This window comes from Somniosus microcephalus, chromosome 1 (assembly GCF_052327205.1).
Source record: "Somniosus microcephalus isolate GS21.2 chromosome 1, FLI_Smic_1.0, whole genome shotgun sequence".
Lineage (NCBI taxonomy): Eukaryota > Metazoa > Chordata > Chondrichthyes > Squaliformes > Somniosidae > Somniosus > Somniosus microcephalus.
Window position 1 is genome coordinate 26,201,996 of NC_140987.1, and position 21,543 is coordinate 26,223,538.

General features: G+C 47.3%; 1 protein-coding gene across 4 annotated transcripts in view; it reads left to right on the forward strand.

Annotated features, from left to right (window-relative positions):
• palld (palladin, cytoskeletal associated protein) overlaps window positions 1-21,543 on the forward strand; it is a 610,835-nt gene that overhangs the window by 456,321 nt on the left and 132,971 nt on the right. The window contains exon 1 of one of the 4 annotated variants that reach the window (XM_085975544.1): window positions 10,477-10,622. The exons of the other annotated variants lie outside the window; for them this stretch is intronic. The gene's annotated coding sequence lies outside the window, so the exon portion shown is untranslated. Of the gene's footprint in view, window positions 1-10,476; window positions 10,623-21,543 lie in introns of those variants that run through there. 4 annotated transcript variants of the gene reach the window in all.

The window sequence follows — 21,543 nt, forward strand, 5'->3', positions numbered from 1 at the left end:
ATGGCCACTATTTTGATCCCCGGCGTCCTGGGGCCAATATTTATCCTTCAACCAACATCGCTGAAACAGATTATCTGGTCATTATCACATTGCCGTGTGTGGGAGCTTGCTGTGCGTAAATTGGCTGCATTACAACAGTGACAGTGCTTCATTGGCTGTAAAGCACTTTGGGATGTCTTGAGGGCGAAAAAGTCGCTATATAAATGCAGGTCTTGCTTTTTGAGTTTTGCACGCTGCTGTCAGTCAGTGTAACATAATCTTTCCATCCTCCTCGCACCCCTTCATCGATGCCAGCTGACACCCGTGTGCAGGCAGCCCCGGAGGGCAATGTTACTGCAGCAGTGTTTTTTTTGCAACCTGACATCAGGAGATCTCCAGTGGGAAAGGGAGTTTAAATATCTTTCTGGCGGAGGAGGAGGAGGAATTTGGAAAAGAATTAGACGTCATTTCAGCTGCTCTCCGTTTATGAGGTCATGTCATCAGAACCTCTCCGAGGCATTACAGCTTTGTAACTCTCCAAGCTGTCCATTATCCCACACCTATTACCCGCTTCTTAATTGAATGGTTTATAGGAGAAAAAAACCCAAAACAGATTAATCATTTCCTGTCAGGTTCCTGTCTGGGCAGCTCTCCGAAATTCTAACCTTTTGCCTGTCAGCCGCTCCCTTTCTCACTCGCACCATCTGTGCATCATGTTGATTAGAGGGGGTGATCAAAAGCAGAGACTATACACAGAGGACACCCTTCATAGCAAGAGGATTCGAGATAACACAGGAACAAGGATGTCTTGCTGCAGTTGTCCAGGGCCTTGGTGAGACCACATCTTGAGTATTGTGTGCAGTTTTGGTCGCCTTATCTGAGGAAGGATGTTCTTGCCATGGAGGGAGTGCAGCGAAGATTCACCAGACTGATACCTGGGGTGGCAGGAATGACGTATGAGGAGAGATTGGGTCGATTGGGCTTATACTCGCTGGAGTTTAGAAGAATGACAGGGGATCTCATTGAAACTTATAAAATTCTAACAGGACTAGACAGACTAGATGCAGGAAAGATGTTCCCGATGGCGGGGGAGTCCAGAACCAGGGGGTCACAGCCTAAGAATAAGGGGTAAGCCATTTAGGACTGAGATGAGGAGGAATTTCTTCACCCAGAGAGTGGTGAACCTGTGGAATTCTCTACCACACAAGGCAGTTGAGGCCAATTCATTAAATATATTCAAGAAGGAGTTAGATATATTTCTTAAGGCTAAAGGGATCAAGGGATATAGGGAGAAGGCAGGGACAGGGTGCTGAATTTGGATGATCAGCCATGATCTCATTAAATGGCGGAACAGGCTCGAGGGGCCGAATGGCCTACTCCTGCTCCTATCTTCTATGTTTCTATGTAGCTTCCATCCACCCTTCTCACTTGGAAGGCCTGATTGTCCGATAAGAATATCTCCACAGATTCAGTTTTTAATGCCAAGGTGCGTTGCAAAACTTATGGCCCAGTAAACCACCCTGGGAGGACCAGAGCAGAGGCCAGCAAAGACTAGAATTTAAATCGTAGTCTCAGCGAATCTCATGAACAAAATCGGCTGATGTGTAATATTGCTGTTCCCTGTTGCTCCCACTCATTTATTATAGGATTCTAAGCATTTGTTTTTAATTATGATTTCATAGCTGGTTTATTTTTTTTTGGTGGGGGGGAAAGAGAGAAAAGATGTGATGAATTCACACTTTATTAACAGTGCAAGGGTGTGCAATGTTCTCCACTTGACCAGTAAAACCTCAACCTTCACCAAGAACCAAATCTTGAATGAATCCCGGTCACACAAGGACATAAGAATCAGGAGCAGGAGTCGGCCGTACGGCCCCACGAGCCTGCTCCGCCATTCAATAAGATCATGGTTATTGAGAGCGGGTTAAAATTTCAGATGCTGCCCGCCAGGTTTCTGCTGAGCGAGTAGGGTTAACATCGCCTCCAGTGAGTCTACAGCAGACCCAGACACGAGGCGAGGAACACCCCCAGTGCTGGAGAGCTTTGGGAACCAGAAGTGCACAGTCAGCTGTTCCTCCCAACCATTCTACACTCACCACACGTCATGTCTCACTTTACTCATATACTGTATCCCAAAATGTTATTTCCTGGAAGAAATCTATCTAATTTGCATTTGAATGAATCATTGGGCCAGAAATTAGGATCGGGTGCTTGCCGCGCGTGCAAGCCCCCGATGTGCACTCACCCTACGCGCCGACATCTGAAGCCCGGGCCTGCTTGCATTTCCTGTCACAGGCCCGGTTCAGATGTCGGCGCGCAGTGCTTACCTGATCCAGCGGCGTAGTTAGTGCGATGTGTCGGTTGGGATCAGGTGAGCACTCTGCAGCCAATCAGGGGAGGGGAAACTTCATTCATGAGTTTGATAGTAAAGACTGTCAAACTCATGAAAAGTACGGGCGCCCAAAAGACTAGTTTAACTTTAAATAAAATTTTAAAAAACATCCCAATAATTAAACTATAAATAACTTTAAAAAACTATTTTAAACAATTAATAAAATTTTTGAAAAAAATAATTTTTTAAGAAATCGTGTCTAAAAATAAACTTACCTTACTGTAAAGTCCTTAAAAACAATGAAGCTGTGGAAAAAATGTAATAATTTTAAATAATAGACCACTTACCTTCAAGAATCCACTCCTTACGCCTCCTTTTTATATGTGTAAAAAGTTCAGGCCCTTGCACACGGGCAAACCTGTCAAAAAGGAAGTTCAACGCGTGCGCGCAGAGTCCTGCACACACGCGTTGGACGTCTGAACCCCTTGGAGGAAATGTCGGTTTCCCGCGCATGCGCTGTGCATGATGAAATCCGGCACTTCCAACGGGCCCACGCGTGAGTACCCCGTCCGTACTCACACGTTGGGACCGGAATTACATAGAAACATAGAAGATAGGAGCAGGAGTAGGCCATTCGGCCCTTCGAGCCTGCTCCGCCATTCAATGTGATCATGGCTGATCATCCAAACTCAGTACCCTGTCCCCGCCTTTTCCCCATATCCCTTGATCCCTTCAGCCTCAAGAAACATATCCAACTCTTTCTTGAATATATTTAATGAACTGGCCTCCACCGCCCTCTGTGGCAGAGAATTCCACAGGTTCACCACTCTCTGGGTGAAGAAATTCCTCCTCATTTCAGTCCTAAATGGCTTACCCCTTATCCTTAGACTATGACCCCTGGTACTGGACTCCCCAGCCATCAGAAACATCCTTCCTGCATCTAGTCTGTCCAGACCTGACAGAATTTTATAGGTTTCGATGAGATCCCCTCTCAATCTTCTAAACTCCAGTGAGTATAAGCCCAATCGACACAATCTCTCCTCATACGTTACTGGCCCATTACTAACTGCTTCCGGCATCTCCCTAGACAGCCTGTTCCGCAGATTGACCACTTGCTCACTGAAATATTGCTTCCGCAGATTTGTTTTGAATTCCCCCCCCCCCGCCCCCCCTCTCCCTTCCCCCTTCAAGCACGGACCTTGTCCTCTGGTTCTACTGTTCTGAACAAGGTGAAACAGCTTTTCATGGTCTATATTATCGAGTCCCTTTAGAATCTGAAAAACAGCAATCGTATCACCTCTCAACTTTATCTTTTCCACAGAGAACTTATCCAATTTACATCAGCAATAACTTGTATTTATCTAGCACCTTTAACGTAGTAAAACATTCCCCAAGGCACTTCACAGGAGCGTTATCGAACAAAGTTTGACACCGAGCCACATAAGGAGATATTAGGGCAGATGACCAAAAGCTTGGTCAAAGAGGTAGGTTTTAAGGAGCATCTTAAAGAGAGGTAGAGAGGCGGAGAGGTTTAGGGAGGGAATTCCAGAGCTTAGGGCCCAGGCAGCTGAAGGCACGGCCGCCAGAGGTGGAGCCAATATAATCAGGGATGCTCAAGAGGCCAGAATTGAAGGAGTGTAGAGATCTCGGAGGTTTGTAGGGCTGGAGGTTACAGAGATAGGGAGGGGGCAAGGCCGTGGAGGGATTTGAAAGCAAGGATGAGAATTTTGAAATCGAGGCGTTGCTTAACCGGGAGCCAATGTAGGTCAGTGAGCACAGAGGCGATGGGTAAACAGGACTTGGTGCGAGTTAGGACACGGGCAGCCGAGTTTTGGACGACCTCAAATTTAAGGAGGGTGGAACTTGGGAGGCCAGCCAGGAGTGCATTGGAATAGTCAAGTCTAGAGGTAACAAAGGTATGGATGAGGGTTTCAGCAGCAGATGAGCTGAGGCAGGGGCGGACGGGCGATGTTACGGAGGTGGAAGCAGGCGGTCTTAGTGACGGTGCAGATAGATACCTCATAGAATGATACAGCACAGAAGGAGGCCATTCGGCCCATCATGCCTGTGCCGGCTCTTTGAAAGAGCGATCCAATTAGCCCCACTCCACTCTGCTCTATCCCCATGGCCCATGTTTCCCCTTGAAGTATTTATCCAGTTCCCTCTTGAAAGTCACTATTGAATCTGCTTCCACCGCCCTTTCGGGCAGCGCATTCCAGATCACAACAACTCACTGAGTTCAAAAATTTCTCCTCATCTCCCCCTTGGCTTTTATGGCAATTATCTTCAATCTGTGTCCTCTGGTTAACGATCCTCCTGCCAGTGGAAACAGTTTGGAAAGGAAAATAATTTGCAAGGCTCTGGAGAAAGAGCAGGGGGGTGGGGGGAAAGAGAGTGGGACTAATTGGACAGCTTTCTCAAAGAGCCGGCACAGGCACGATGGGCCGAATGGCCTCCTTCTGTGCTGTATCATTCTATGTTGAGAAAGTTAAAAAATACTGGCAGCACCACTCAACTCTCAGATTGCAACGTAACTTTTTTTTTAAAACTGCAAAGATGACCTTCGGCACAGTCAAGGCAATCAAGCGGGTTAAATAATGCGACACGTGGAGAGGGATTAAAACACAGAGTTTGAGAAGCAGCGGCTGGTTTAGGATGTTTGCAGCCTAAAAAAAGTTTTACACCGAGAGGCAGCAGTTCAGTCGGAGCTGACGGGGGGGAGGAGGGAGAGAGAAAAAAACAACAACTCGCAGGCTGCAAAAAGGAAAGGCGCTCCTTAAATGGGCATGAGCGTTGTAGGATCGAGTTATGACAAAAAACACACACAAAGGAGGCTGAGTCAGGCCGACCTCCCGAAGCCAGACTTTGGGGGATAGTCCAGAATGTTTGAACAAGGCAAGAGTACGGCTTCGGCAGGCTACCAAATAAGGAGTTGATGCACAGCTTTTCAGAATAGTAGTTTTTCCAATTCCACCCCCCCCCCACATTAAACACAGATCCGAATGTTCCCAGTAATGCTGGAGTCTTGACCTTCTGCGGCTTGTTAATGTGCCAGTCTCCCTCGTGTGGTGGGGGCTTTACTTATTTATCTTCCTCATCTTTTGTTGGGATTGCTCTTACTGCTCCCCATAGCTTTAAAAAGCACTTGTTGAAGCATTTACCTTATGACATAGAACGGGCTGCACAGAAACAGGCCATTCGGCACGACTGCTCCGTGCCGGTGTTTAGGCTCCACACCAGCCTCCTCCCATCTTACTTCCTCTCACCCTATCAGCATATCCTTCTATTCCTTTCTCCCTCATGTGTTTATCCAGCTTCCCCTTAAATGAATCTGTGCTAGTCGCCTCAACTACTCCCTGTGGCAGCGAGTTCCACATTCTCACCACTCTCTGGGTAAAGCGGTTTCTCCTGAATTCCCGGCTGGATTTATTAGTGACCGTCTTATATTGATGGCCCCTAGTTCTGGGCTCCCCCCACAAGTGGAAACATCTTCTCCACGTCTACCCAATCGAAACCTTTCATAATCTTAATTGACAATTGGGATGACACCGTGTCTCATCAACCCAAATCAAAGATAATTAAACAAAAGTGCCCCCTTTATAAAGGGGCACAAACAATAAACACCCAAAATATAAATAAAACAAAGGAAGCTTATCAAATTAAATCAGAATATTATTAAATTAACAACAGAAAGTGCTGGAAACACTCAGCAGGTCTGGAAACACTCAGCGGGTCAGGCAGCATCGAGGAGAGAGAAACAGAGTTAACGTTTCGGGTCGAACCCTTGAAGCTGACTCTGTTTCCCTCTCCTCGATGCTGCCTGACCTGCTGAGTGTTTCCAGCATTTTCTGTTGTTATTTCAGATTTCCAGTATCTGCAGTATTTTGCTGTTGTATCAGAATATTATTATCCGTGTCGACTAAGCTCTCCAGCCCGTCTGGTGCCCACTGGTCGTGGAATCGAATGCCCTGCTTCTGTGCCGTCATTTCTGTGCAATTCTATGTGAATACCGTGGGCTGGAAGCTGTTCTATAGCTGCCGATCTCTGACCGCCTAGGTATAAATGAACCCCGAATCGCGAACATTAAATTCAAATCCGCACCCCCGCCCGCGTTTGGTTCACTGTTCGAATCATATAAGCAATAACGTAAAGAGTAAACTATTCGAGTCTAGGTGTCGATCCCAGCGGGCGTCAAATCCAACCATACGGTTAAACCTTTTCCTCTTGCATATCTGTCGAGCCTGAAGCAGCATACACTCCACCTCTCAAGACCTCGCATACTTTCTTCTTCTTCTTCTTCTTCTTCTCTTCTTAGGCAGTCCCTCGGAACCGAGGATGACTTGCTTCCACATTAAAAATGAGTTCGCAGGTGACTGATGAGTCCAATGCGGGACCTACAGTCTCTGTCACAGGTGGGGCAGACAGTGGTTGAAGGGGCGGGTGGGTGGGGTGCTTGGGTTGACGTGCGCTCCTTGCGCTGCCTGCGCTTGGCTTCCGCTTGCTCCCGGCGAAGAGACGCGAGGTGTTCAGCGCCTTCCCGGATGCTTCTCCTCCACTTTGTGCAGTCGTGGGCCAGGGATTCCCAGGTGTCGGTGGGGATGTTACACTTTTTCCAAGGAGGCTTTGAGGGTGTCCTTGAAGCATTTCCTCTGCCCACCTGGGGCTCTCTTGCCGTGTCGGAGCTCCGAGTAGAGCGCATGTTTTGGGAGTCTCGTATCGGGCATGTGGATGACGTGACCCGTCCATCGGAGCTGATCGAGCGTGGTCAAAGCTTCGATGCTGGGGATGTTGGCCTGAGCAAGAACACTGACGTTGGTGCGCCTATCCTGCCAATGGATTTGCAGGATCTTGCGGAGGCAGCATTGGTGGTACCTCTCCAGTGCTTTGAGGTGCCACCTGTACATGGTCCATGTCTCTGAGGCATACAGCAGGGCAGGTATCACTGCTGCTCTGTAGACCATGAGCTTGGTGCCGGGTTTGAGGTCCTGGTCTTCAAACACTCCCTTCCTCAGGCGACCGAAGGCTGCACTGGCACACTGAAGGCGGTGTTGGACTTCGTCATCGATGTCTGCCCTTGTTGACAGTAGGCTCCCGAGGTATGGAAAGTGGTCCACATTGTCCAAGGCCTCGTCGTGGATTTTGATAATCAGGGAGCACTACTGTGTGGCGGGGGCAGGTTGGTAGAGGACCTTTGTCTTACGGATGTTTAGTGTAAGGCCCATGCTCTCGTACGCTTCGGTGAAGGTGTTGACGATGATTTGGAGTTCGACCTCCGAGTGAGCGCAGACGCAAGCGTCGTCATACTTACCTGGTGGTTGGAGCAGGTTTAGTAATGGTGCCTCACTCAGTTGCACTCACTGCACAACTTGCATTCCTATAGCGCCTTTCACAACCTCAGAACGTCCCGAAACGCTTTACAGCCAATGAACTGCTTTTGAAGTGTAGTCACGGTCGTAATGTAGGAAACGCAGTCGGCAGTTTGCACACAGCAAGCTCCCACAAGCAGCAATGTGATAATGACCAGCTAATCGGTTTTTTAGTGATGTTGGGTGAGGGATAAGTATTGGCCAGGACACCGGGGAGAACTCCCAAAGGTTTCCGTCCGTCTTCCGCTGAAGATACGGCGGCCGATTGGGAGAATCCCATCCCAAGCAAATCCCCGGTAGTGCTGTCTCGATGTGAAACTCATGACTGAGCCGAACTGTAACACCGCAGTGTGTACATCAGATAAATTAGTTTAGTCCTTTAAAAATATACCCTAGTAATTCAGGATATAATCGCTTGGTACTGTAGGCCATTTGGCCCATCTACTTGGATGTATATCACCATTCATTCATTGTCATTGGGTCAAAATCCTGGAACTCCGTACACCGCAGGGTATAGAGTGCCTCATAGACATCATTAATAAAATCATGAATTAGTTGGGAAGCTATCCTTTTCCACCTCCGTAACATCGCCCGTCTCCGCCCCGCCTCAGCTCATCTGCTGCTGAAACCCTCATCCATGCCTTTGTTACCTCGAGACTCGACTATTCCAACGCACTCCTGGCCGGCCTCCCACATTCCACCCTCCGTTAAACTTGAGGTCATCCAAAACTTGGCTGCCCGTGTCCTAACTCGCATCAAGTCCCGTTCACCCATCACCCCTGTGCTCGCTGACCTACACTGGCTCCCGGTCCGGCAACGCCTCGATTGCAAAAATTCACATCCTTGTTTTCAAATCCCTCCATGGCCTCGCCACCCAGCCCCCCACCCCCATATCTCTGTAACCAACTCCAGCCCCTTGCAATCAATGTTCCCTCAAATTTTTTGGAGGTGCCCGGATCCTTTAACGGGCTGCGCGGCCTAATTCAAATCTCCGCGCGTTTAACAGCCGGTGAGTCGGCTGCACAGGAGCTCCACGCGGCCGCACAGCTTAACGGGAACAACCCTCCGCGATCTCTGCGCTCTTCCAACTCTGGCCTCTTCCGTATTCCCCATTTTAATCGCTCCACCATTGGCGGCCGTGCCTTCAGCCGCCTGGGCCCCAAGCTCTGGAATTCCCTCCCTAAACCTCTCCGCCTCTCTACCCCTCTCTCTCCTCCTTTAAGACGCTCCTTAAAACCTCTTTGACCAAGCTTTTGGTCACCTGCCCTAAAATCTCCTTATGTGGCTCGGTGTCAAATTTTGTTTGATAACCCTCCCGTGAAGCGCCTTGGGACGTTTTACTACATTAAAGGCGCTATATAAATACAAGTTATTTGTTTTTGCTCGCACCTGATGCTTATCTTGGTAGCTCTTTAATTTGATTGGACCGTATGTTTCTTTCCTATATCAGTGGGGCCCTAAAAGGGGCACTTGTGCTGATCCTCTTTTGGTAAAACCATAAATTTAGACAGATAAAAAACTGTAAATAAACCATTAAAACTGTAAATAAACCAATCAAACTGTAATAAACCAATAAAACTTCAAATAAACCTTAATAATCAAATTAAAATTTGGTTCTCCAGCCCAATTAAGCACTCCAGTCCCCGCGGCGCCCACCGGTCACGAAAGTGATCTAGCGCGCCGGCGGACACCGCGTGCTCCAGCTCTAGGGCCACCCGGGCGCGAACATGGCCACGGAAGAGAGGGAGGCAATCCGGCCGGACGACCCCCTCGACCGCCCGCTGCCTGGACCAATTAATGGCCTTCTTCGCCAGGCCCAGGAGCAGACCCACGAGGAGGTCCTCCGACCTGCCCGCTCCCCTCCGCACCGGGTGACCGTAGATCAAGAGCGTGGGACTGAAGTGCAACCAAAACTTGAGGAGCAGCCCCTTCAAATAATGAAAGAGGGGCTGCAACCTCTCACACTCTATATAAATATGAAACACGGACTCCTCCAGACCGCAGAACAAACATGCGGTCTGGGAGTCCGTGAACCTACTTAAATACCTATTGCACGGGACTGCCCTGTGCAACACCCTCCAGGCCAAGTCCCCAATAGAACAAGGGAGGACTCCCGCATAGAGAGCCCCCCATTGGGGACCTCCGCCTCCGTCGGAAGGTAAAACTGCACGCCACGGCGTGTCCGGACGGCAGGCGAAGATGGCAAAGTGGAAGGTGTGCAGGAGCAGCCCGTACAGGAAACCCCTCCGTGCGGAATGAAAAGGCACAGAGGGTATTTCCTCGAGACGGCTCAAGTTGTGAGGCGCCGGCTCCCGAGGGGGGTGTCGGGGCTGGGCGCCGACAAGGAATTCCGTCCGAACGGGGGAAAGCTCAGACGGGATCGCCCCACACGCCTGAGCCGCCTCGATACACCTAGTGGTGCCGGGGCGCACTTTGCACTTGTGCTGATTGTGGTCAGAAGTCCCTGGGTCACCCTTACTGGTCCATCAAAATAGGCTCTCACTGACACAAATATTAAGAAATGCAAAGTAACTGAAGATCCTCTTTCATTATCAAATGGAGTACCTGGTATTGAAATGATTTAAAGTAGGGAGGGGCGGGTGGCTAGATTAAAAGGCAATTGTGTTAACCTGTCACTTGTCATTAGCTACTTGAGTACTTTCAGTTGTAAACCAGCATGTTCCTTTAGGACTCTGTGCAGAATTGGATTGGGAACTTTTATTTTGAAGTGATTCACTGGACTTAGGCTGGAGAATCACTGAGTCATGAAGCGGAATTCTGTCAGTCTCTGACTAGTCTCTATATATTGTCGGATACCTGCTGGATGCCGCATTTTGCTCAAATGTCTCGGGGCAGCTGTGGCTGCTGGTTGGAACATCCTTTTTATGTGTGTCTGTGAGGACATTTAAGAGTCACACAAGCAAGGCTATTGAAAGTTAAAGGAGGTAAGGAGCTACATTTTGTTGAGTCCCTTTCTCTTGACCTTTTTATTATTTTTTTTGTTGGCCAGCTGTACTTTAGATTACTCTGCAGAGACCTGAGGTTTCTTGTAAATGTCCCAGGTGGGATGGTGATGGGATTTTCCACATGCTCATCCTAATGTTCGCTCCTGAAGTCATTTTTAAAGTGGAGGGGGGAGGTCTTTTGTGACTGCAGTTATACTGTCACTGTTGCATTGAAGGGGTGAAGGCACACAAGTGGCACTGTAACTCCATTTTGTTGGAGAGGGGACTTGCAGATGTTGGCAATCTGAATCAATAATTAGAAAATGCAGGAAACACTCAAAGCATCTGTTGGTGCTGAGAATGAATGAGTTGATGTTTCAGGTGTGCCCCCTTGTTGTGTGCATGTTGAGGACTACCTAAACAGAAAATGCTGGAAATACTCAGCAGGTCAGGCAGCATCTGTGGAGAGAGAAACAGAGTTAACGCTTCAGGTCGATGACCTTCCGTCAGACCTGGAGAAAGTTAGAGACGTCACAGGTTTTAAGCAAGTACAGAGAGGAAGAAAGTACAAAAGGGAAGGTCTGTGATAGGGTGGCAGGCAGGAGAGATTAAATGACAAAAGGGAGGATGGAGCAAGGTGACTGGGGATGGTAATGGGACAAGTAAAGAAACAAGAGATGGGTCTAGAATCATCAGCAACAGCTGCCATCTGGAAAAAATGGGGACGGCGGTTATGAGCTAAAATGATTGCACTCGGCGTGAGTCTGGAAGGCTGTAAAGTGCCGAATAGAAAGTTGCGGTGCTGTTCCTCGAGCTCGCGCATCTGAACACACTGAGATGTGAGGCTCCCCTCCTGGAGGTCCATCACACTCAAACAGAGTGCCCTATGATTTTTAAGACATGGGAGACCCTGACTCGTGACGTCGGTGAGGATGATCATTCGAGGAGTTTGCGTGCGTGTCTGTGTCTGTGTCCGTGTCCAGTACTGGGTCTCTGTTCTGTGAGTGATGGAAGAGTCACCAATGTGCACCCTCCCAAGTAGGGTTGCCAGCCCTCCCAGGATTGTCCTGGAGTCTCCAGGAATTGAAGATTAATCTCCTGGACACTGGTGTGAGTCACGTCAGGAGAAAAATCATAAGGATGTTTTTTTTTTAAAGTATTTTTCAATTTCTTTGAACACTTTTTTTATATGAAAATATTGGGGAGGGGTTGCTGTTTGACTAGTCAGGGCAGTTGGAGGAGGGAGGTCATGATGAATCCGCCAGGAATATGTCCGACCAGAGTTGGCAACCCTTCCTCCAAGTGAGGGGCGGGAGCCCGCAACAGTTCAAGTAGCCCAAGTTTGTGATGTGCAGGACCCTGTGCCGACGGCATAGAATTTACAGCACCGAAACCGGCCATTTCAGCCCAACTGGCCTACATCAGTGTAGCTGCGCCACGCGGACCTCTTCCCACCCCTCCTTCACCGAACCCCGACGGATGGAGAAAAAGCCAGTCTGGAGCACTGCAGCTTCAAGCAAGTGCTCGACCAGAAAGAAATCAATTCAACAGAGTTAACTACGTGCCCCAAGTACAGTAGCATATTCCCCACAAAAGGCCAGTCGCCAACAAAGGTGGACGTAGCTGAGAGTTTTGGGCTGATTGGCATGCGGACGACAAAAGCTCTGTGTATTAAGACCAAGAGTCTGCTGTAGTCTTTTATGCCTCGGGACAATCCTGTTTTTTGTGGGATTTGTTTTTGTCGGTTTTTTTTTTGTTTTCTTTTTGAAAACCGCTTCCTTCATCCTTTCACTGAATGAACTGCTTTACATCACTCCGTCTTAAGAAAGGAAATGAGCCCCAGACCCTTTTCTACTGAGGTTAGGATTGTCCTGGCAATAGATATTGGCAACTGTACAAGACAAGCAACATACCTCCTTCCCAGAAGACTGCTGGTGTTGTCATGGTAGCAGACAAGGTAGAATTTTTTTTAGGATCAAAAAAAAGGGGGATGTGACCATTCTTGGTGCAGAATCCCAGTTTGTTGGTCTAGTAAAGAAAGACTTGCATTTCTATAGCCACGTGCTAAGGAGGATCAACTATCCGTGAATCCCTTCACATAAGGGTTTTGATGGGAGTGAATAGGGAAAGGCTATGCCCTCTTGCTGGGGAGTCAGTGAGCAGGGTTCATCAATTTAGAAAGAAAGATTTGCATTTCTATAGCGCCTTTCACGACCACCAGACATCCCAAAGCGCTTTACCGCCAATGAAGTAATTTTTTGAAGTGCAGTCACTGTTGTAATGTGGGAAACGCGGCAGCCAATTTGCGCACAGCAAGCTCCCACAAACAGCAATGTGATAATGACCAGACAATCTGCTTTAGTGATGTTGATTGAGGGATAAATATTGGCCAAGACACCAGGGATAACGCCACAGCTGTTCTCCGAAGTAGTGCCATAGGATCTTTTACGTCCACCTGAGAGCGTAGACGGGGGCCTCGGTTTAACGTCATTGGGTATATTCAAAACAGAAGTCGATAGATTTCTGACTAGTAAGGGCATCAAGGGATATGGTAATAGGGCCGGTGAATGGCGTTGAGGTAGAAGATCAGCCATGATCTCATTGCATGGCGGAGCAGGCTCGAAGGGCCGAATAGCCTATGTGGTAAACCACTGTCATACCTGTCTGTGTCTGTATGTGTATTCCACTAGGTACAGGTCTGGACATGCCTCGGCTGACTCCTCCCACTATTCCAGGTATATAAGTGACTACCTCCCAGTCCCTTAGTATTCTGGACGGGTCGACCACTCGAGACAAGACCTTCATTCTTTAGTTAATAAAAGCCTGATTGTTACTCGCTCAACTTCAGTCTTTTGAGTAATTGATGGCGCATCAGCCTATTCCTGCTCCTATTTCTTATGTTCTTATGTCTCATCCAAAAGACGGTACCTCTGACAGTGTGGCACTCCCCCAGCACTGCACTGGAGTGTCAGCCTAGCACAATCATTGGCACAATCACCATGCTTCCCTCATCCTAACTTTCAAATGACAATCATCAATTCCCCCGGTGCGATCATTGCAGGAAAATTCTTTTTGTTACTGTACTAATAAAGTAATAAGGCACACATGTGCAGGAATTTGTCGCTTTCTCCGACCTCCCGCCCCAGGATCCCATCGCTAAGGTTGGGGGACCTCCACTTGAAAGTTGTGTATTGGGTGCATTATTGGTGCTAAAGCAGTACATGTACAGATCGGAAGTACAAACCCGGATTAAACCTCCCTGCTTGTTGCTTCTCTCGCATACTATCACTAATTGGCTGCACTGTGTCCTGGAATCTCGCGCTCTCTCTCTCTCTCTCTCTCTCTCTCTCACTATGAGAGCATTCTTATGCAAGCAGTAACTGGACCACAGAACTGGTGACATTGCATCGCTGAGATTCTTTTGTTACAAATGTGCATGCAGTCAAGGTTGTGGGTTCAAGACCCACTCTAGAGACTTGTGCAAGATCCAGGTTGAGCCTTCAGTGCAGTACTGAGGGGTTGGGGGCAGGGGGGGTGGTGGGGATGTGCCATCTTTTGGATGCGACGTTAAACCGAGGCCCCGTCTGCTCTCGGGTGGATATGACATGGCACTATTCGAAAAATAGCAGGCGAGTTTTCCCCCGTGTCCTGGCCAAAATGCATTCCTCAGTTGACATCACAAAAACAGATCATCAGGTCATTATTTCATTGCTGTTTGTGGGAGCTTGCTGTGTGCAAATTGGCTGCTGCGTTTCTTACATTACAACAGTGGCCACACTTCAAAAAAAAAAGTACTTCATTGGCTGTAAAGCGCTTTGGGACGTCATGAGGTCATGAAAGGCACTCTCTAAATACAAGTTGTTTTCCCCATCATTTTAAACCTGTAAAGGTTAAAAAGCTTGGTCCCACAAACAGCAATGTGATGAATGGCCGACTGATCTCATTCGGATGTTGGTTGAAGGATGTATGTTAGTCAAGGCACCAATGTTCACCATCAACCAAAGGAGACGGGGAAACTCAGTGCTTGAATAATGATGTCTGCTCCTGCTTGGTAAGTGTTACAATCCACATCGTGCGCGCTCTCAGGGATAAAATGATTTGTATTTAGTCATCTCTATTTCCCCACCCCCACCTCTCCTTGCTTTTTTTTCTCCTCCTTCTCTCCTCCTCCCTCGCATGCTCTCTCTCTCTCTCTTCACCCCCCCTTTCCTTCCTTCCTCTCGTGTGCGTGTGCTCTCTCTCCTCTCCTCCCCCCTTGCTCTCTCCCCATTCTCTGCTTCCCCCCCTCCCGTGTGCGTGCGTTCTCTCTCTCTCTCTCTCTCTCTCTCTCTCTCTCTCTCCTCTTGCTCTCCTCTTGCTCTCTTCCCCCATTCCCTCCTCTCCTCCCCCTTTCTCGTGCTCTCCACCTTGTGAATTTGCTGTAGCTTGCGTTTGACACCGCAAGTATGTAGTTAAAACAGCTTTTTGGGATTTAGTTGGCATTTGGAAGCAACTGTGCTCAATTTGGACTGATTCTGGAAATTTGGGCAGTTTATGAGGATGTGGCAAACCGAGAACAAGCCGCCACCTTCATTTACTGGTGTCTGCATAACTTCAGGAGAGCGAACTCCATTTGCAGAGGGGAGCATGAGCAGACTATCCTTTTTATTTTACTCCAGTCTTGGTTGGCATGATGTTTCTGTGGCTTAGTGGGTTGTGGGTTCAAGTCCCACGCCAGAGACTTGAGCACAAAATCCAGGCTGACACTCCCAGTGCTGCACTGTAGGAGGTGCCATCTTTCAGATGGGACCTTAAACCAAGGCCCCATCTGCTTTCAGGTGGGCATAAAAGATCCCACGGCACTATTTTGAAGAGTGTTTCCTGGTCAATATTTATCCTCAAGTGTAATGTATACAACATTGAAGGGACTACTTTGTTTTGTGGATGTACATCCTTAGTTGCGAGCGTATATAACAGACGCGTATCGATTTATACAGTCAGTGCTGAAGTTCCAGTTACTCAGTAAAGATCACTTGAAGTTACTCTCAGTCTCTGCTGCTTTATTATTTTATGTAGTTGTGTATAGCGGTACAAACACAACAAATTGGCGACGAGAATTATGAACCTACGTCTTCCTATTCTGGCATCGCATCCAGAGGACACCGAAACTTGGAAGAGAGGAGCGAGAAGGCAGAGAAAATGGAGTACGCTTGCTAAGCTAGGCAGGGGATACGTAAGTCAAGTGAAAAGTGCACAGGACTTGCATGACGCTAGCTAACTAGTAAAGAAAGAAAAACGGGTTCGGAAAAAAAAAATGACGATGATTGGCACTATTGCAGCATTTGATAGCAGCATTGAAGACTGGGCAACTTACACTGAAAGAGTGGAGTTGTACTGTGAGGCTAACGGAGTGGAGGTAGAAAAGAAAGCCACTGTTTTGCTGAGTGTTATGGGCGCAAAGACATATGGGCTGCTACGTAGTTTATTAACCCCTGAAAAGCCAGCAAACAAAACATTCAAACAAATAGTGGACACACTCCAAGACCATTTAAGCCCCAAACCACTGCTCATAGCTGAAAGATTTAAATTCCATAAACGGAACCAGAGTAAAAATGAAGCATTTCTGAATATTTGGCAAAGTTGCGCAAATTATCAGAACATTGCCAATTTGGAGTGGGCTTATCAGACACATTGAGGGACAGATTTGTGGGTGGCATGCAAAGTGAAAGCACACAAAAGAAGCTCCTGTCTGAAAAAGACCTCACATTGGAGAAGGCTCTGAGTATCGCAATATCAATGGAAGCAGTAGCACGTGGCACTTTAGAAATTCAACAAAAATCCCTGGAATATTCAACTAATAAAATGTCACTGAAACAAGAAAAAGAAGTGTTATCGCTGTGGCAAAATGTCACATGACCACAATGACTGTTGGTTTAAAGACAAAGACTAGACAATGTGGCAGACAAGGGCACATTGAAAGAGTCTGCAAAGCAAGTAAGAAGCAGAAAACTGATACAATACAGAGTAACAAGAAGGTACATCAAGTGACTGAAAACAAGAAACCTTTCAAAGAAAGATACAAGAAGGTACACCATGTGACTGGAAACAGTTCAGATTAAAAAAAAAGTGACAGACTCAAGAAGAGGATTTGGCTTGTCTGAAACTACACAGTGTGAAAGAGACCGAGGATCACAGAATAATATGGATTACTCCAGAAGTGGCAGGAGTTAGGCTGAAAATGGAGTTGGACACAGGCTCAGCTTTAACAGTGATCTCTGTACATGACTACAAACGACTGTTTTCACACATACCGCTATGGCCAACTAAAGTACTGTTAAAGACATACACAGGACAAAGTGTGCCCCAAAGGTAAAATAAAAGTGACAGTGACATACAAAGAAAAAAAATACCGCAATTGAACCTCTATGTACTGAAAAATGGAGGACCACCATTGCTGGGTCGCGAATGGCTCAGGAAAATACAGTTGGATTGGCACACCATCCAAGCACTGTTTGTCAGCAAAGGAGGACAGCAACGCCACTCCTGAGAGACTGTCACAAATAATCTGACTCTCGGGAAGTGTTCAAGAAGGGAATAGGAACACTTAAGGGCATGACAGCAAAAATTAAGATTGAGGAGAACGCAAATCCAAAGTTCCACAAGGCCAGACCAGTGCCTTATGCAATTCGCCCTTCAGTAGAAGCAGAGCTGGAGAACTTGGAGCAGTTAGGAGTCCTGTCCAAGGTGGATTGGAGTGAATGGGCCACACCTATAGTTCCAGTGATGAAGAAAACCTCCAGCACAAAACCAGGAAAGCCAAGAAAAGTGCGCATCTGCGGAGACTTTAAAGTGACTGTTAACCCAGTCCTCCACACACTACAGTACCCATTGCCTCGCATTGAGGACATCTTTGCTTCCCTGTCAAGAGGAGAACGCTTCACAAAGATTGACTTGGCCCAGGCCTATCTCCAAATGGAAATTGATGATGCATCAAAGAAGTACCTGACAAATACGCACAAAGGCCTTTACCAGTACAATCGGCTGGTACTCAGAATAGCATCAGCTCCTGCAATCTGGCAAAGGGCAATGGACCAAGTCTTGCAGGGGATCCCAGGTACTCAGTGTTATCTTGATGACATAATCTTTAGTGGCAAGAATGACAACGACCACCTTTCCAACCTCGAACAGGTGCTCATCAGATTACGGGAGTATGGGCTCTGAGCGAACCGAGACAAGTGAGTTTTTCAAAAAGGAAATCTCATACTGTGGACATGTGATTGACAAGGACGGTTTACACAAGTCTCCAGACAAGATTGAAGCTGTGATTAATGCACCAACACCTGAAAATGTGTCTCAGTTGAGATCATATCTTCAACTGGTGAACTACTATCACAAGTTCTTGCCCAACCTATCCACAGTGTTACATCCACTAAATGCACTGCTACAGACAGGGTCACAATGGAAGTGGAGTGACAGCTGTGAACAAGCTTTTCAAGAGAGTAAAAGACTCATTACTTCAGAAGAGGTGCTAGCTCACTTTGACCCATCCTTACCTATTCGACTGGCATGTGATGCTTCACCCCATGGCATTGGTGCCGTGTTGTCACAAGTTCCCAGACGGCTCAGAAAGACCAATAGCCTTTGCCTCAAGATCATTGACTACAGCTGAACGCAATTATGCACAGATTGACCGAGAGGCCCTCAGCCTTGTGTGGGGAGTCAAGAAATTCAACCACTACTTGTATGGTCAACAGTTTACACTGTTAACTGACCACCAGCCTCTCGTTTCAATCTTCAACCCAAGGAAGGGCGTTCCAGTGATGACGGCACAACGGCTGCAGCGATGGTCACTCTTCCTAGGGGCTCACCTGTATGACATTGAATACAAGGGGACCAAGCAACATGGCAACGCCGATGGTTTGTCACGTTTACCACTGCCGACCTCAGAACTACAACAGTTGACTCAGCAGAGGTATTTCACACAACAATAGTTGAGCAGCTACCAGTGACAAACTCCCTCATTGAAAGAGAAACATGCAATGACCCTACATTGTCAAAAGTTTATGACATCACTGTGAAGGGATGGCCAGCGCATGGTGACTTATTGTTTCCAGCATTCTCAGCTAGGAGGGAGCAGTTATCAGTGTGTCGGGGAACACTGATGTGCGGCTCACGAGTTGTGATTCCTCCCAAGCTTCGTAACCGAGTGCTAGATGAACTGCATGAAGGCCACTTAGGTACGGTAAAGATAAAAAGCCTTGCCCGTGGATACGTGTGGTGGCCGGGAATTGACAAACCGATTGAGGACCTGACAAAGAGCTGCTCAGGATGTCAAAAGGTCCAGAACGCACCACCACAAGCCCCTCTCCATCCATGGGAATGGCCCTTATCACCATGGCAACGTGTGCACATCGACTTTGCTGGACCGTTCATGGACTCCATGTTCTTGATTGCAGTCGATGCACATTCCAAATGGCCCGAGGTCATTAAAATGAAATTAACCACATCTGAAAAGACCATTTCAGTTCTGAGGACCATGTTCGCTAGAAATGGCCTACCAGAACAAATCTGCACAGACAATGGACGACAATTTGTCTCTGACAACTTCCAAGGTTTCATGAGGAAAAATTGAATCAAGCACTACACATCTGCCCCGTACCATCCAGCTACAAATGGCTTGGCAGAAAGATTCGTACAGACTTTCAAGAAGGCCATCAAAGCAATGTACAGCGAGAATCTACCACTGCAACACAAGAGACAATTTCCTCTTTGCTTATCGGAACGCAGTACACGCAGCCACTAATCAGACTCCAGTGATGATGTTTCTGAACAGGAACCTGAGATCTCGCATGGACCTTCTTAAACCGAATGTACGTCGTGATGTAGAGAACAAACAGTTCAAACATTTGAATGCTAAGCCAACAAGAAGCTTCAGTGTGGGACAGTCAGTTCTTGCTCGTGATTTCTGGATGGAAAAGTGGCAACCAGGGACAATATCCACGAGGGGGACCACTGATGTATACTGTGGATGTGGGAGAGAACGTTTTGAGACGTCATGTGGACCAAATTCTGGATGTTCAGGTGGAAAACACCCCTATACCTCGCCCAGACTCACCTGACATGGAAACAGACACTCCTGATTCATCAGCATCAGCACCAGCCTCATCCACAGCTGAGAGCTCTACCTGTGCTGATAGCTCACCTGATGCACCTGTACCTGTACAGTCTCATTCCCCAAAGCAAGAGAGTCTGGAGAGATGTTACCCAGAGAGGCAGAGGAGGCCTCCCAGAGACTTGACTTGTAAAAGGGCTGTTGACAAAATAAAATGTTATGTTGGAATTTGAATTTTGTTACTTTTAAGAAAACAAAAAGGTTACTGTAAACAAAAAGGTTACTGTAAAGACAGGCTCTGTATGTTAATTATAGAAATTTTGCGTTAATATACTATTAAACTAAAGGGGGAGGAAGTGTAATGTATACAACATTGAAGGGACTACTTTGTTTTGCGGATGTACATCCTTAGTTGCGAGCGTATATAACAGACGCGTATCGATTTGTATAGTCAGTGCCGAAGTTCCAGTTACCCAGTAAAGATCACTTGAAGTTACTCTCCGTCTCTGCTGCTTTATTATTTTATGTAGTTGTGTATAGCGGTACAAACACAACATCAACCAACATCACTTTTTTTTTAAAACACTATCTGGTCATTATCTCGTTGCTGTTTGTGGGAGCTTGCTGTGCGCAAATTGGCTGCTGCGTTTCCTACATTACAACAGTGACTACACTTCAAAAAGTACTTCATTGGCTGTAAAGTGCTTTGGGACGTCCTGAGATCGTGGAAGGTGCTATATAAATGCAAGTCTTGCCTTCGCTTTACCGGGAGGTCCCCAGTCTGTGCGGAGACTTCCGATCTCATCCAGACAACAGTTGGGACACTGCAGTGGTCTCGCTGTCCTTGGGTTAGGGAGAGGGAGTGGGAGCGGGGGAAATCAGCCTGGGGTTTCCATTCCTGAGTGCTATCCCTTGCTGGAAATGTGGTGTATCTGGTTTTCAGGTTTAAAAGCGGGATTGAGCGATGCCCACTGTGGTCAAGTAGTCTTGTTTGAACCCAGGTGTGAAGAATAGCGATTTTTTTTGAGTGAAGTACCAGGTGACTGCTCGTGCCCTTGGCACCAAATCCCAGCATGAGCCAACACCTTCAGGAGAATAAACCCTAGCGACACATGAGCTGGAAGGCACTGCCTGTAAGGGCGGTGGAAGCAGGTTCAATAGTAACTTTCAAAAGGCAATTGGGATAAATACTTGGAAAATGCGAGGATTTGCAGGGCGATGGGGAGTGTGGGACTAATTGAATAGCTCTTTCATAGAGATACATAGATACATAGATACATAGAGATAGGAACAGGAGTAGGCCATTCGGCCCTTCGAGCCTGCTCCGCCATTCAATGAGATCATGGCTGATCTTCGTCTGAGATCATAGCTGATCTTACCAGTTCAGTACCCCGTCCCCGCCTTTTCTCCGTAACCCTTAATCCCCTTAGCCTTCAGAAATATATCCAATTCTCTCTTGAAAATATTTATTGAATTAGCCTTCACAGCCCTCTGTGGCAGGGAATTCCACAGGCTCACCACTCTTTGAGTGAAGAAATTCTTCCTCATCTCTGTTTTAAATGATTTGCCCGCTATTTTTAGACTGTGGCCCCTGGTTCTGTGCTCCCCGGCCATTGGAAACATTCTCTCTGAATTCAGCCTGTCCAGGCCTGCCATAATTTTATATGTTTCGATGAGATCCCCTCTCAATCTTCTAAACTCCAGTGAGTACAAGCCCAAACTATTTAATCTCTCTTCGTAGGTCATTCCCGCCATTCCAGGTATCAGCCTGGTGAATCGCCGTTGCACTCTTTCCATGGCAAGAACATCCTTCCGCAGATGGGGCGACCA